Source organism: Vigna unguiculata, unplaced genomic scaffold, assembly GCF_037176805.1.
Source record: "Vigna unguiculata cultivar grain cowpea cultivar isolate G323 ecotype 2 unplaced genomic scaffold, ASM3717680v1 ptg000372l, whole genome shotgun sequence".
NCBI lineage: Eukaryota > Viridiplantae > Streptophyta > Magnoliopsida > Fabales > Fabaceae > Vigna > Vigna unguiculata.
The window spans coordinates 5001-11280 of NW_028197007.1; the positions used below are offsets into that span (position 1 = coordinate 5001).

At 29.8% G+C, this 6280-nt stretch overlaps 1 non-coding gene across 1 annotated transcript; it reads left to right on the forward strand.

The window, feature by feature from the left end:
• The first annotated feature begins 2508 nt into the window (after positions 1-2508).
• TRNAC-GCA (transfer RNA cysteine (anticodon GCA)) lies at positions 2509-2579 on the forward strand. The gene has a single exon. It is a non-coding gene; the product is annotated as a tRNA-Cys (tRNA).
• The last annotated feature ends 3701 nt before the right edge of the window (positions 2580-6280 follow it).

A 6280-nucleotide genomic window follows, 5' to 3' on the forward strand; every position in this document is an offset into this window, starting at 1 on the left:
TTGACGATATCGGGCTGGAACAATCTGTTCCTCCTGAATATCTCGAGTAAGTGCTAAAGAATTTCCTGTTGCTACCCTATAGTATTCATCTATATTTGGTGATAAATAAAGCATGCGTATTCTTTTTGATCTTTCGGATATTTCAAAAAATGGACTTTCTATGGCCCCCCAAATACCAATCCTCGCATGAATTGCTAGAGATCCAATAAGTCCAACATTGATTCCTTCAGACGTGTCAATTGGACAAATGCGTCCATAGTGACTAGGGTGGATATCTCGTATCCGAAAACTCGCAGTTCGCCCCGTCAATCCTCCAGGGCCCAAATAACTCAATTTTCTCCCATGAACTATTTCCGTCAATGGATTAGTTTGATCCAAAACTTGAGATAATGGGTGTAATCCAAAAAAAGATTCATAAGTCGTTGTTAATGGAGTTGAAGTCACCAAATTCTGAGGAGTCGGTATCAATTTATGTCTAATTGCTCCACATATAGTTCCTCTAACCATATTTTCTAAACGAACCAGGGCCAATCCAAATTGATCTTGTAATAGATCTGCTACAGAACGAATACGTTTATTTTTCAAATGATTTATATCGTCAAGTAGAGCCATTCCAAATTTCATGCCAATCAAATGATCCGCAGCTGTCAATATATCTCGCGGTAACAAAAATGTATTGTTCTGGGGTATATCAAGATTAAGCTTTTGGTTGATATTTCGTCGACCAATTTTTCCTAATTCACATCTTTGTTGAAAAAATTTTTTTTGTAATTCTTTCCATAAAGATTCAGAAAATACCGGATCTCCGCCAACACAAGCAAATTGTCGATAAAACTCCAAAATGGCATTTTCTTTTGACCCAATTTTTTTTTTATCCTTATCATTTAGGAAAGACACGAAAATTTCAGGATAACAAACATTTTCTAGAATTTCGCTTAAATTCGAACCCATAGCTGATGATAGAACTAGAATAGATATTTTCTGTTTCCTACTCACACGAGCCCATATCCTTGCTTTTTTATCAATCTCTAATTCTAATCTACCCCCCCAGTCTGATATTATAGTGCCAGTATAGACCGGAATTCCGTTAGGGTCCAATTCTGAACGGTAATAGATACCAGGACTTTGCAATATTTGATTGATTACTATTCTGTATATTCCATTTACTATAGAAGTTCCCAGAGAATTCATTAGAGGAATATTTCCAACAAAAATAGTTTGTTTTTGTATATCTCTACTACTTTTCCAAATTAATCCCGCGGATATATATAATTCAGCAGAATATGTAAGTGATTCATATACAGCATCTTTTTCGTTTATCAAGGGTTCTAATAATTGATATGTTTCGGCAAATAATTGAAATTCAATTTCTTGATCTGTATCCTCAATTTTTGGAAACTTAAAAAGCCCTTCTGTTAAGCCCCGATCAATGAACCTACAAAACCCTTCAAATTGTATCTGATTCAATCCAGGTAGTGTAGACATTTCTTCATTTTCACTCCCAAGCATTTTCAATTTCCCCGTGAATTTTATCGAAAAATATTCCACGATTTGCTGTCATGCTTCATCAAATCACATGAATCCATTTAGCAATATTGGAATTTCTATTCTTTATACTGAATTACATGAAATCTTACCTAATCCCGTGTATCAAATATTTCTTAGTGTATGAAATACCTATTATGAAAAGAGAAAGAAATATTAGAATTTGATACTCAACTTCGAAGGAATTTGCAACAAAACAAACAGATAGAATCGAAAGTCTAATCTAAAAAAGGATTGGAAATTTCTACGGGCATTTCAATATTTTTTTTAGGAATCTAAAAAAATGCATTTCATTTCTATCATTATTATGATATTACATATTCAAATTCAATTGGATACAAAAAAAAATCCATTCGAAATTGTCAAGAAAAGATATATTTTGAAGTGAAGTATTTTGGAGAGAATTGGGGAGAATATGATTAGAGTATGTTATGTGTAATGTAATAAGGCTTGTATTTTTGAAACATGCATATATTTAACTGCAGCTATAGATCTGTCTCTAACTTTATTGCAGTCATATTTGTTCAGGATAACAAACACATAACATGTTGTGTGAATTTTTACAAATTTTCTATTGAAAATTGTAAAAAAAGAATAAGCACGATAATTTCTTGAAAATACCGTATAGTATTGGTATTCTATATCTATATAGATATGGATAAGATACTCGATTAGATAATATCTGTGTAACAGATCAAATTGATATTCTAGGGTTTACATATATTGAAAGTTGCTGTTATAATTAGAATGAACAAAGTTAAAAAAAAAAGCAATATTGATTGGTTATGTATCAATTTTTATTTTCTGATCTCATTAAGAAAAAAAAATTTCTATTCAAATATTCAAGAATAATTCATAAAAGAATAGTTAACGGTTGCGATTTGTCTCAAGATTGTTTTTCAATTTTTCAATAGAAAGAAAAGGGGGGAGTATTCTCAAAAACTTCATATCTATATTTTTATTGGCGGCATGGCCGAGTGGTAAGGCGGGGGACTGCAAATCCTTTTTCCCCAGTTCAAATCCGGGTGTCGCCTGATCGATAAGAAACTGTAAATGAAAGATTATATTACGTTTTTTTAGAAAACTTTTTTTCCAACAGAAGCAAGCGAGGGAAAAGGAGTCTTGAGAATTGCGTTTGATTCGAAATTATAAGCATCAGTAGCTTAAAAAATGTTGTAAATATTTTTGTCTCGAATTCAAGGAAAGATTCTAGTAGTGAAAAGGAATCCATAAATTTAGAAATGATAGTTCGTTCACTACACAACTATTGTAGTGTCTGTCTCCTGACTGGGTCTTTTATTAGATTGGATTAAGAATAAGTCGGATAGGAAAGTCCATTTTTAGGTAGAGAAAAGGCAGAAGAAAAACCTTCTATACAGACTAATTTAAAGTTTATGAGTGCTTCCACATTTTATCAATATTATTTATTTAGATCAATTCTATTTAATAGCTTTAATTTAGCTAATTCGCTTTCGTAATATTCAAAAAAAGTATTCTTTAGATTTTCATATTCTATATTCTAATAAAATTAAAAAGTTTTGATTCTAAAATCGAATAGAAAAGAAAAAAAGTTTTTTTAATTATTTTAGAGAACGAATTGGGAGACATTTAAGGGACTATTTCAAATAGAAAGAAGAGTATAAGTATGCAAATGAATCTGTCTTGATTCTTTTTTTATGAAATCCTTAAGGAAATGATAAAAGAGAAATCTTAATATTCCCACCTGGTAGTAACATTCATTGACTTATAACTTCCTATAATTTTTTTATGTTTAATGTTTTATGATTTTACTAAAAATAATCAAAAAAAACTTTTTAGATGTTCTAATAACTAATAAATAGAATGAATTCTTGTTTTTCGTGAATGATGTTAGCCCAGAATCCTTTTTTTGACTCTGTAATAGCAATTCCACTATTATAGTATAGTATTTTTAGCGAATAATACAAAAAAAAGAATAGAATAAAAAATTTGAAAAAATAATGAAATAGTTCCTTCATATTTATAGAGATAGGAGACAAAATTTACATGGATATAGTAAGTATTGCTTGGGCTGCTTTAATGGTAGTTTTTTCATTTTCCCTTTCCCTCGTAGTATGGGGAAGAAGTGGGCTATAGGGATACTAAAAATTGAGTTAAGGGATCCAAGTAACCTTGTTGATTTCTACCTGAATTTTTGAATTTCGAAACTATTGAATGAAAATATTTCATTTAAACTAATACTAATTAATTGAGTTCAAATAGAAAATCTATCTTGATTCTATTATATTTTAGTAGTGTAATGTATTCTATGTATCTTATAGGAATTGAAAATACTCTTTCAATCAAACAAATATTTTCATTATTCCCATATTCCTATTTTGAGAAAAACAAGGGAATCAAAAAGAAGAAGAAATGGATTCCTATTCCAATCAAATTTTTCTTAAAATTTCTATTTCGATGAACTGACGCTTAACCTGGTTATATAGATATATATATATATGGAAAATGGCGGACCGTGTAATAACCATTCCTGTTTTTTTACCCCCTTTTTTTCCTAAGATACCGGAATTGTTTGTAAAAAGAATCTGAAAAAAAAAATTGGACGCAATTCTCAGATAGTAGAAATCAAATTGATTTCTACTATCTGGATTACGCTGATTGTACGATCATTTTTTTAAATCATTCATAAAAATGAAGAAATCATATTTCAGTGAAATTAGTCACTTTTACTTACCGTTTTTACATAAATTATAAGTAAAAAAGCAGTAGGAACTAGAATAAACAGTGCAGTAGCAATAAATGCGAGAATATTTACTTCCATAATCTTTATTATGTTCTATTTCTCTTAAATTTCTAAAAAAAAAATTCGGGATTTAATCCCATAGAAATGTTCAATCTTTCAACAATGGTATAAATTGGATTTCAATGATATCAAATCGGATCAATATCATGAATCACAAAATCTGAGCTATCAAATCAACTCATGAAATAGTATAACATAGGAAGATCTTTTATCCATACTAAATAAAACAAAAAAACATTTATTCTTGATGAAAGTCCAAAATCCCTTTCCTTCCTTTTTCGGCGAAACAAATGAAAAAGCAGGGGGGGGCCCCAAATAAAATTTTGTTTATCAATTTGATTCCCTACAAATACACAAAAAAGGAATTTATTTTTTATTTTTTTGGATTTATATCCAACGGGATTGACGGGGCTCGAACCCGCAGCTTCCGCCTTGACAGGGCGGTGCTCTGACCAATTGAACTACAATCCCAGGGAAAGGGGTGTACTGTATAAATATTTTTACGGACCGTTTCTGTCAAACCTTTTCTTTTTCTATTTCGGATTCGAACCTTTTTGTTGTAAATGAAAAAAGCGCATTTTTTTATATATTGATATGTATATCGATATCCACTTTAGTGAGATCGACACAAATTACTCGTAATCCGTTTCTTATTCTTATTCTATTAACAAATCGATTGAAAATTGAATCAATGAAAAAAAAATATTTTTTTTTTCAATTTTTCCTTATATTTTCTACTTACAGATCTTGACATGAATACCGATTATTAACAAGATTTTGAATTTGTGGAAAGAAATATGGAATACAGAAAAAAAAGAAATAACCTTAGATATGTTTAATATTTTGATTCTTCCGTATCATAGCACATCAGTCATTTCCAGAGAACTATAAATGGGTTATAGAATTTCATAGTGGATCGGCAAATTCTTGGGCCGAGCTGGATTTGAACCAGCGTAGACATATTGCCAACGAATTTACAGTCCGTCCCCATTAACCGCTCGGGCATCGACCCAGCACAATAGGAAGAATACATTTCAGTTTTTATTGAAAATTTTTGATCAACTTCCTTTCGTAACACCCTACCCCCAGGGGAAGTCGAATCCCCGCTGCCTCCTTGAAAGAGAGATGTCCTGAACCACTAGACGATGGGGGCATACTTGCCCGACCGCCATTATACTACGTTCATAGTATGAACAGTTTTTTGCAATTGTCAATATAATGATATGATTCGATAAAAAAAAATATTTTTCGTTCTTTCATAATTCCATAGAAATTTTTTATTAATCATTTATATTTCTAAATTTTTTTATTCCAGTCATAATAAGAAAAAAAAAGAAGTAATGTTCCAATAAAGAGAAAATTCTTCACAGGAATGATTCGTTTGTTGCAAAGGACGAGAGGTTAAAACTTCATTTCTATCATTTATTACTAATACTAAGATTCGATAGGTAGATTTATATCTAATACTAAGAAAAAAAACTTTGGAAAATAGAATTTTTCAATAAAAAAATAAAAATTTGGTTTAGGGACAGAACATATTGAATCCATTTTATCAATGATTCGATTTTATCAATGTTTCGATGAAATATTTTATTTTGTGAGTACATTTATGTATCAATAAAAAGAATTTAGTGTTATGATTAGAATGACTTCAAGAATCCATTTTGAAATAATATATTTGATATGGATCAAATCCAATCTTAATCAATTCTTTTTTTTAACTATATTCTATTCACTAGGTAAATCCAATTTTTTGTTCTTTGATGAGTCATTATACAAATAATAGATATTGATGTACATGTATTCTAATCCCATTTATATCATTTAATTTATATAATTTATATAAATTTATAGAAATAATTTATATAAATTTATAGAATAAGTATACACAGTAACAAATATATGTACTAGTCATGCTAGTTCCTTATTTAGAAATTGAAAGAAAGAAAAAGG